Genomic DNA, 10466 nt, shown 5'->3' with positions numbered 1-10466 from the left:
CTTTTTCCCTCCTTTTTCCTTTCTTTTTCCCTTCCTTCTCAAATTGGGCCGAAGTCCAATTTTCCTCCCTCTCTCTTTTTCCTTTTCTTTTTCTTTTTCTTTTTCTTCCCGGGCCGGCCCAGCCGAGCCGGCCCACTCCCCCTCCGCCCGCGCGCGCCCCGCCTGGGCCACCGCTCGGCCTAGCTCCTGCGTCCGCGCTCGCGCCGCGAGTCTGCGCCGCCTACCTCCTCCCTCGCGCCACTGACAGGTGGGGCCCACCTGTCAGTGACCGTTTCGCCGCCCCGCGCCAGCCTGCGCCACGCCGTCTCCGCGTCGAGTCTGACTCCGCGCCGCCGCCGCAACCGCCGCCACCGAGACCGCGTCGTCCCCGACTCGGTCTCCAACCTCCGCCCGCCCTAGTCGGCGCCGCCACCCTATAAATCCCGAGCTGACGCGCGCCATTGCTCACTTTCCGCCGTCCGCTCGAGTCGCCGCCGCGCAATCTCGCCACCAGTCGCCGGTCGTCGCCACCTAGCCGCGTCATCGTCTCCGCCTCGGTGTTGCCAACCTTTCCCGGGCTCTCGTCGTCGCCGGTGGACGCCTCGTGCCCGCCGCAGCTCCTCCAACCACTCCGCTGTCACCCGTCGAACTCTGCCGCCGTTGCCGATCTCCCGCTCCCACCCGCGTCGCCACCACCGCCTCGACCTCGCCGACCCGCCCGTGCTCTCGACGCCGCCGGTGAGCACCCGCACCCTCCTCCCCTCTCTCTCCCCCTTTCTGGCCGACCGCCGCCGAGTCGCGCGCCGTCGCCGGACGAGTGCGAAGCTCGCCCCTCCCGCCGGCCGCTACGGTCGTCGTCGCCTTCGCGTCGCCGTCGTCTAGCCGCCGTCGCTTGTGCCCACGCGTGCCTGCGCTCGCCGCTCGCCAGTCACTGTCGCCGCTGTTCAGCCGGGTGCGCCCGTGCGTCGCCGCCTCCGCCGTCATCGCCGTCGCGCCGTCGCCGGACGCCGGTCGTCGCCGTCGCGTCGCCGTCGCCGTCGCCGTGCGCCGCCCCCGCCGCATCACCCGCAGCTCCCACCGGTCGCCGCTGTCCGCCCGAGCCGCGCTCTGCTCCCCTCCTCTCTGCTCCCCTCTCGCTAATGAGTGGGCCCCACCCGTCAGCCGTTCCCCGCGCCCCTCCTCCTCTCTCTCCTCCCCGGGCCCGCGTGTCAGTCTCTCCCTCCCCCTCTCTCACCGACAGGTGGTCCCCACCTGTCAGCCGTCAGCTTCCTCTCTCCTCGCTAACGTCAGCAGCCCCATTAATTGCGCAATAATTGATTTAGGACTTTGCTGTTTAGCTAAAAAACCCAGAAAACTTCTAAAATTCATAAGTAATTCATCTAGTCTCCGTTTAGGTCCATTCAAATTTCATTAAATTCATAAAATTGTCAAGAATCCATTAAAAATAGTTTCTTTTGCTGTTTCAGTAGAGTTTGTGCCTGTTTTATTTATTTTTGTGTTGTGTCGCTTAGATTCGGACCCCGCCGAAGAGCCGGTTTACTTCGAGATCGTCGCCGAAGTTCCCCAAGGGCCAGAGCAAGGCAAGTGACACTCATCCTTGAACATATTGAACCCATTATTGCAAATTCCCCGCTTTATTTCTTCAAGTATAAATTGTTTTAATCAAAGTATTTACTGTATGTTATTTTCGGGTAAACCTTATTATTATGCCGTTGTTTATCCAACTTTATTCACTGCTGGACCAGGGGTAACTTGATTAGAGTTAGGCCTAGGTTAATGCTTAGCCGTGCTTAGAACAAATAGCTCATGGGATCACATTTAATCATGCTTAGTTCTGTTTAGCTGAGATATTGATTCACTACCCGGTTCGGGTTAATGTCAACTAAAATATTGATAATGGTGGGCTGTGGATGCATGGTTTTGAGAGTTGTGTAACGGGTCCTATCACGGTCCCCTTTCCGGTATACCATGGTGGTATGTCGGCGCACGTTCAAGTGTAGTGCAGTCGTGTCTTGTGGGTACAGTAGTACACCTCTGATCAGAGTATAAACTATTCGAATAGCCGTGCCCACGGTTACGGGCGAGCTCCCAGCTTCAATGTGATTAGTGAACCTTTAATAACTTGAGTAATTGGTTATCACTTGGGACTACTGCAACGTGGTGTAACGTTGAGTAGTGGTTGGTCCTGTTGCAACGTGGTGTAACGTTGGACAGTGTTGTGGTATTATACAACTGTTTATTTACTTATGCTTTACTATATTAAATTACCTTTATTCTTTTTAATCTCTGTTACTTGTTTAACTGCTGTTTTTTTGTAACTAACCCTAGCCTGTCCTTGTTAATCCCTATGCATCATTTTTTCCCCCTTGTCCGTGTTACTTGTTGAGTACGGTGGTTTGTACTCAGCCTTGCTTAACTTTCCCACCCCAGAGCTAGAAGTCGAGTCCGATGGAGGTGCCTCTCAGGAGTGAGCTGTTCCGCCGTCGAAGCGTTGCCTGTGGACTGGAGCCGTACCCGCTGGAGCTAGTCTACCTTTGTTTCCTTTCCGCTGCATTTCCGCTAGAATAAGTGTAATTTTCAGTTGTTTCTAAGAACGATGGTTATGTAATCAACATTGTCTTTTTGTGTACCCTGGCTGGTCCTGGACAGGGATTTAATACACAATTAAGTTCAGAAATTCGTGTGAGGAATTTCTGGGCGTGACAAGTTGGTATCAGAGCCACCTTTGACCGTAGGATCAGCCCAACGGAAACCCTAAGAGCCCTCTGCTTTTCATGTTTGTGCATAGTTTGCGAAAGTTAGAGTGTTTTGAAAATGGGGTAGTGTTTTTGAAAAGCGTGAGTCATTTAAAAAGACAAAACCCCTTTGGTTGAAAAGCGTGAGTAAATCGATTTACGGGTAAAACTTTATTTACTTTGTTTCTTTTATGATTTATTTATCTTGAAATAAAATTTTGCATCTATTGATTCTAAATCCTTGTGTTCTTTAGATGGCCGACCACCCCTTGTACCATCGTGGAAACGGAATGGCTGGATTCGTGGCAGAGTTGGTAAGAGTCTCGTTCACAGCAGGATACCCCTATGAGCCGGAGTACACTACGATTCACCCTCTTGAAGGCGAGTTTCCTCATCGAGTCAGATTGGAGCTGCATGGAATCCCCGGTTTCCTCCCTAACTTGGAAGCGGAAGGAGCCGGAGGCACGCATGAGCATGCCTGCCAGGAAGCTGCTTACAGTCTGATGACAACGCTCAGGGCCAGGCATGACCTGACGTTTCGTCATTCGGCTTACCGGTATCACCCTGGTCATGGACCCAATTCCATGGTCAGTAGGTTTCGGTCTGCCCGAGGAAGGTGTCTCCCCGTTCAACGTAGCAAGGAACCGCAACAGGATCGTCGCAGTCTCTAGCAGCAGCGAGTCCGCTTCTGGTGAAGATGAGGATGGTCTCCCCAGCAACTCCAGAAGCCGCTCTGAAGACGAGGAAGAAGATCCGTCCCCTGTCATCGATCGTCGCTCTCCTTCCGTGCCCTAGACGTCGCCTTTAGCTTCATTTTAGTCGTTGTGTGCTAGTTTTGGTGTGTTAGGTTTGCTTCGCTTGGGGCTAGTGGTGAACCATAGCAGTAGTGGGGTTATGGTTGTACCGCCAGGAGTTGTGTGGTTTTTAAGTGTGTTTCTTAAGCAAGACAATTACAGTTCACTAATTAAATAAAGCCCCTGTTTGCTTAGCCGTTTCTTTTTCTTCTTTCTCTTTCTGTCCCCCCCCCCCCGCTCCTGCAGATGGTGAACACCCGCCACGGCAACCGCGACACCGATCAGTCTAGCACCGGAGGACCGCCCCCACCGCCTCCACCAGGGAACCCGTCGCTTGCCCAGATTCTTGCTAGCCAGATGCAGATGCTCTCTTGGATGATGCAGCAGATGCAACAGCAACAGCAGCAACACCAACAAGTGCTACAGCAGCTTCTGAATCAGAATCAGAATAACCAGCAACAGCATGGACCACCCCCTGTGCAGTCCAAATTACCGGAGTTTCTCCGTGTTCGTCCCCCGACCTTCTCAAGCACTACCAACCCTATGGAGGCAAGTGATTGGCTCCATGCTATCGAGAAGAAACTCAACCTACTGCAGTGCACTGACCAAGAGAAAGTCTCCTTCGCCGCGCACCAACTGATGGGTCCCGCCTCCGCTTGGTGGGATAATTTCCTGGTTACCCGCACCGCTACCACGGAAGTAACTTGGGTGGAATTCTGTCTTAACTTCCGCAAGGCCCATATCCCTGATGGGATAGTCACACAGAAGAAGCGTGAGTTCCACGCTCTGCAGCAAGGTACCAAGACGGTGATAGAGTACCTTCATGAGTTCAATCGCCTAGCGCGATACGCTCCTGAGGATGTTCGCACTGATGCCGAAAGACAAGAAAAATTCCTTGGAGGTTTGGATGATGAGCTGAAGAAGCAGTTGCTTTCAGGCGACTATGCCGACTTTGAAAAACTAGTGGATAAGGCCATCCGTCAAGAGGACCAGCACCACCAGATGGACAGGAAGAGGAAGGCTTCGCAGTTCAGGTCTAACCAGCCGCCTTCTCAGAAGCCCCGATTCCACACCAGCCCCCATCCTTCGAATCAGCAGCACGGGCAATCAACCTTTATTGTCCGCCAACAACGTCCCTACAATCCCAACAACTTCTCCAGTGGCTCATCCCAGCGTGCTCCACCTCAGCGAGCTCTTCCAGCACCAGCTCCCCGACAACAGAATGCTCCTCCACCGACAGCTCAACCCCCTCCAGCCAGGAAGGATGCAGGTGCAAAGCCTGGAGTGTGCTACAACTGTGGCGACCCAGGTCACTTTGCTGACAAGTGCCCGAAGCCGAAGCGCAGTGGACAGAGGTTTGTGCAAGCTCGCGTGAATCATGTCACCGCCGAAGAAGCACAGGCTGCGCCAGAAGTAATACTGGGTACGTTTCCTGTCAACTCCGTACCTGCTACAGTACTTTTTGATTCTGGTGCTACACACTCTTTTATTTCAAGAAAGTTTGTGGGATTGCTTGGGTTAAGAAGGGAAAAGTTAAGAAACCCGATGCGGGTTAGTACTCCAGGGCATAGTATGTTTTCGGACCTTTATAGCCCTGATGTGCCCATAGAAATCCAAGGGATATCCTTTCTAGCCAATCTCATCCTTCTCGAATCTAAAGACCTAGATGTCATTTTGGGAATGGACTAGCTTACCAAGCATCAAGGAGTGATTGATTGTGCCAAGCGCACAGTCACCTTGACCAGTGAAGGTGGTAAAGTGGTGACTTATCAGTCGCCGGAGTCAGTGTCAACCAGGACTTGTTTGAATCAGATGGAAGCCGAAGAGCAACCCTCGGAAACAGCCAAAGATTCGAAGAAGTTGGAAGACATACCAGTGGTTTGTGAGTATCCGGAGGTGTTTCCAGATGATCTCACAACAATGCCGCCAGAATGAGAGATCGAGTTCCGTATTGACTTGGTACCAGGAACCGCACCGATCTATAAGAGACCCTACAGGATGGCCGCCAATGAGATGGCAGAAGTGAAGAAGCAAGTGGATGAATAGCTTCAGAAAGGTTATATCCGACCGAGTACCTCGCCTTGGGGTGCCCCGGTTATTTTTGTTGAGAAGAAGGACAAAACTAAGAGAATGTGTGTGGATTATCGTGCTTTGAACGACGTCACCATCAAGAATAAGTATCCTCTGCCAAGGATAGATGATCTATTTGATCAGTTGAAGGGAGCCAAAGTTTTCTCCAAGATCGATTTGAGATCAGGGTATCACCAGTTGAGAATTCGGGAAGAAGATATTCCCAAGACGGCATTCACTACTCACTATGGCTTGTATGAGTGTACAGTAATGTCGTTTGGACTTACCAATGCCCCAGCATTCTTCATGAATCTCATGAATAAGGTGTTCATGGAATACCTGGATAAGTTTTAGGTTGTCTTCATTGATGACATTCTTATCTACTCCAAGTCAGAAGAAGAGCACGAGCAGCATTTGCGGATTGTGCTAGAGAAGCTAAGAGAACACCAGTTCTACGCCAAGTTCAGCAAGTGTGATTTTTGGCTGCACGAAGTGAAGTTCCTTGGCCATGTGATCAATGCGCAAGGTGTAGCAGTGGACCCCAGTAATGTGGAGTCAGTGACAAAGTGGACCCCGCCTAAGACGGTTTCCCAAATAAGGAGTTTCTTAGGACTTGCGGGCTATTACCGCCGGTTCATTAAGAATTTCTCGAAGATAGCCAAGCCTTTGACACGGTTGTTGAAAAAGGAAGAAAAGTTCAAGTGGTCAAGTGAGTGCAATAAGAGTTTTGAAGAGCTCAAGCAAAGGTTGGTTTCAGCACCTGTGTTGGTTTTGCCGGATCAAACGAAGGATTTCCAGGTTTACTGTGACGCATCCAGATCAGGACTGGGATGTGTGCTAATGCAAGAAGGAAAGGTGGTTGCTTACGCCTCTCGCCAGTTGAGACCACATGAAGGTAACTACCCGACTCATTATTTGGAACTAGCAGCTGTGGTGCATGCCCTAAAGATTTGGCGACACTACTTAATCGGTAACAAGTGTGAAGTGTATACGGATCATAAGAGTTTAAAGTATATATCTTTACACAACCAGATTTGAACCTCCGCCAACGAAGATGGCTGGAATTGATCAAGGATTATGATTTAAGTATCCATTATCACCCAGGCAAAGCAAATGTAGTTGCAGATGCTTTGAGCCGGAAAAACTACTGCAATGCTACGGTGTCAACGGAAGTTTGCGAGCAGTTACAACAGGAGTTTGAACGACTAAATTTGGGGTTAGTCGAAGAAGGTTTTGTGGCAGCCCTAGAAGCGCAGCCCACCTTGGTGGATCAAGTTCGCCAATCCCAAGCAAATGATCCGGAGATAGCTGAGCTAAAGAAAAATATGCGAGTTGGTAAAGCTCGAGATTTTTCAGAAGATGAACATGCAACAATCTGGATGGGAAACAGGTTGTGTGTACCAGATAACAAGGAGTTGAAGGAGTTGATACTCCGAGAAGCTCATCAAACCCAGTACTCTATTCACCCCAGGAGTACCAAGATGTATCAAGACCTCAAAGAAAAGTTTTGGTGGGTTAGTATGAAGAGGGAAATTGCAGAATATGTCGCCTTGTGCGATGTTTGTCAACGAGTCAAATGTCACACCCGGAGTTTTATCCCAAGCCTAAATCGTAAAAAGAAATCCGTAAATAACGATTGGCTTAATTAACTCAGGAAGAATCCCTCTAAAAGGAATTAATTCACTTAAATCGAGGCTCGCAAATCGACTAACAGGATTTAAATTTAAATTGCAGAAGTATAAAGTTTGGCCAAACAAAATAATTTAAAATTCGGCAAAAGTGGGGTTTTCCTTTTTCCCTCCTTTTTCCTTTCTTTTTCCTTTCTTTTTCCCTTCCTTCTCAAATTGGGCCGAAGTCCAATTTTCCTCCCTCTCTCTTTTTCCTTTTTCTTTTTCTTTTTCTTTTTCTTCCCGGGCCGGCCCAGCCGAGCCGGCCCGTCTTCCCGCACGGCCGGCCCAGCCGCGCCGGCCGCTCCCTCCGCCCGCCAGCGCGCGCCCGCCTGGGCCGCCGCCCGGCGCAGCTCGCCCGCTCGCTCGCCCGCGCTCGCCGCGAAGTCCGTCTCGCCTCCCTCCTCTCTCTCGCGCCACTGACAGGTGGGGCCCACCTGTCAGTGATCGAAACCCCGCCTCCGCGCCAGCCCGCGCCCGCGCCGCGCCGCGCCAGCCGACTCCGCCGCCGCCCCGAGTCCTCCGCCGCACCACCGCTGCAACCACCGCCGCAACCGCCGCCGCCGAGTTCGCCGCGTCGTCGACTCAGTCTCCACCAGCCGCTCCGCCCTAGCCGGCGCCACCACCTATAAAATCCTCGCGCTGCCGCCCCGCCGCCACTTTCCCCTCTCCCCCCGAAGCTCCCCTCCGTCGCCGTCAGCCGCCGATTTCCCCGTCGGCCGTTGGACGTCGCCGCCCACCCACGTCACCCCATCCGCCTCGGCTTCGCCGACCTTCCGCCGGCCCTCGTCGCCACCGGTGGTCGCCGAGTGTCGTCGCCGCCCCTTCGTCCCTCCCGCCGCCGTGCCCGTCGTCTCGACGCCGTCGGCCGATCTCGTCACCGCGCGTCGCCAGCCGCCGCGCGTCGCCAGCCGCCGCGCGTCTGCATCACCACCTCCGCCTCGCCCTCGCCGACGCGCCGCCTTCGTTGTCGCCGCCGGTGAGCGTTTCCCCTCTCCCTCTCCCGTTTCCTCCATCATCGCCTCCGAGCTCACCCCCGCGCCGTCGTCGTCGGACTCCGCCGGTCGCCGGCGGCCCCTGCCAGACCGTCGCCCAGCTCCGCCGTTGTCACGCTGTCCTCGCGCCACCCGCGCCTTCCCGCATGGCCGCTTCCCGCGCCCGCCCGCCGTCGCCGTGTCGCTGTGCCGTCGTCGCCGTGCGCCGCGCTCGGTCGCGCGCCACGCGCTGTCGTCGGACGCTGGTCGTCGTCGCGCCGTCGTCGCCGTCGCCGCCTGCCTGTCGCCGCCCGACGTCGTCGCCGACGCCGTCGTTGCTGCTCCGCCGCCGCTCAGCCACCCTCTCCCTCCTCCGCTCTGCTCCACCGCCGCTCCGAGCCGGGCCACCCCGCCGCGGTCTCTGCCTCCTCCTCGCCGACGCCGTCGTCGCCCTTCGGTCGCCGGTCGATGTCGCCGACGTCGACGCCCTCGCGCCGCCGGTCATCGCCATCGCCACCTCCCCTTTCTCCTCGGCCCTTGCCGTCTCCGCCGCTCCCGCCGCCGCTGCTCGCACCGCCGATGTTCCCGCTTCCCGGCTGCCGTCGCCATTCGCCGCCGCCCGCCGGTTCGCGCCACTCGTCGCCGGGCGCCGTCCTCCGCCGGTCGCCGTCCACCGCCGCCCGGGCGTTGCCGCCCCTCTCCCTCTCCCGGCCGGACCCCGCTCCCCTCCTCTCTGTTCCACGGTCGCCAACCGACGGGTCCCACCCGTCAGCCGTTCCCCGCGCCCGCCTCCTCTCTCTCCTCCCCGGGCCCGCGTGTCAGCCGCCCACTTCCCCTCTCTCCCACTGACAGGTGGTCCCCACCTGTCAGCCGTCAGCCTCCTCTCTCCTCGCTGCTGTCAGCAGCCCCATTAATTGCGCAATAATTGATTTAGGACTTTTCTGTTTAGCTAAAAAACCCAGAAAACTTCTAAAATTCATAAGTAATTCATCTAGTCTCCGTTTAGGTCCATTCAAGTTTCATTAAATCCAGAAAAATGCCAAGAATCCATTAAAAATAGTTTCTTTCTCTGTTTCAGTAGTTTTTAGCCTGTTTTGTTTGTTTTGCCTTGTTTGTCGTAGGTTTTTCCCCGTCGCAGCGCCGTTCGTTCTCGAAGTCGTCGCCGAAGTTCCTCGTGGGTCTAAGCAAGGCAAGTGGCACCCTTCTTTGATCATACTGAACCTATGATTATAAAATCCCCCGCTTTTACATTCAAACATGCATTGTTTTATGCAAATCTATTTATTGTATTTACTTTACTTACCTATTGGGCATTTACCTTTATACCCGTTGATCCCCATTTATTATTGACATCACAGGGTTAATTTGACTAGAATTAGGGTTAGTCAATGCTTAGCCATGCTTAGTTCAACTAGGTCACCAATTCTTATTTAATTATTGATTAAACTTTGATAGACCTTTAATGGGTGTTATCATTATTCATTTCCCGATGTGAATTATTACAACTAAAATATTGCTTATGGTGGGCTGTGGGTGCATGGTTTTGAGAGTTGCACCCATGGCAATTAAGGACCGGTTCTCAGGAAACCCTGAAGGTCTTACACGTACTAACCACAAGCCAGAATGGGCAACGGTGAGACTCGTAATCTAGCTTGTCCCTATTCGACGTACCCAGGCAAGGGTAGGCGTGATGGAGTATGGACGGGCAATCGTGGTGTAACGAAAGCTTCTCCTGCTTCCGGATCTACCAAGGCACAAGAGGGGACTGCCCGACTTGGTGTAAAGGAGGGGGTGAAACCTGAAGTGTGGTGCGATTGTCTAGGGAGGGCTGGGTGAAAGGTCTTATCATGGTTTCCGTACTGAGGTATCGTGGTGATACGTTGGGGCATGGTGACATGCTTGGCAGCCATGTCTTGTGGGTAAAGTTGTACACCTCTGTAGAGTAAAACTATTCGAATAGCCGTGCCCACGGTTATTGGGCGAACTGACAGACTCACTGGGATTAGATGAACCTCTTCAATAATTTTATTAATCTTGGAACTGGTTTGACCCTGCGCAATGTGGTGTAACGTTGGCAGTGGTTTGGGTCTGTCGCAACGTGGTTTAACGTTGGGCAGAGGGTTGACCCTGTCGCTACGTGGTGTAACGTTCGACAGCGGTCTGGGCCTGTTGCAACGTGGTGTAACGTTGGACAGTGGATGTTTATCTTAAATGTTTACTTTACTTTTATTTCAGTTTATTTTATCT

This window comes from Oryza brachyantha, unplaced genomic scaffold (assembly GCF_000231095.2).
Source record: "Oryza brachyantha unplaced genomic scaffold, ObraRS2 ChrUN-Ctg46, whole genome shotgun sequence".
NCBI lineage: Eukaryota > Viridiplantae > Streptophyta > Magnoliopsida > Poales > Poaceae > Oryza > Oryza brachyantha.
Note: the sequence above shows the minus strand (reverse complement) of the source record.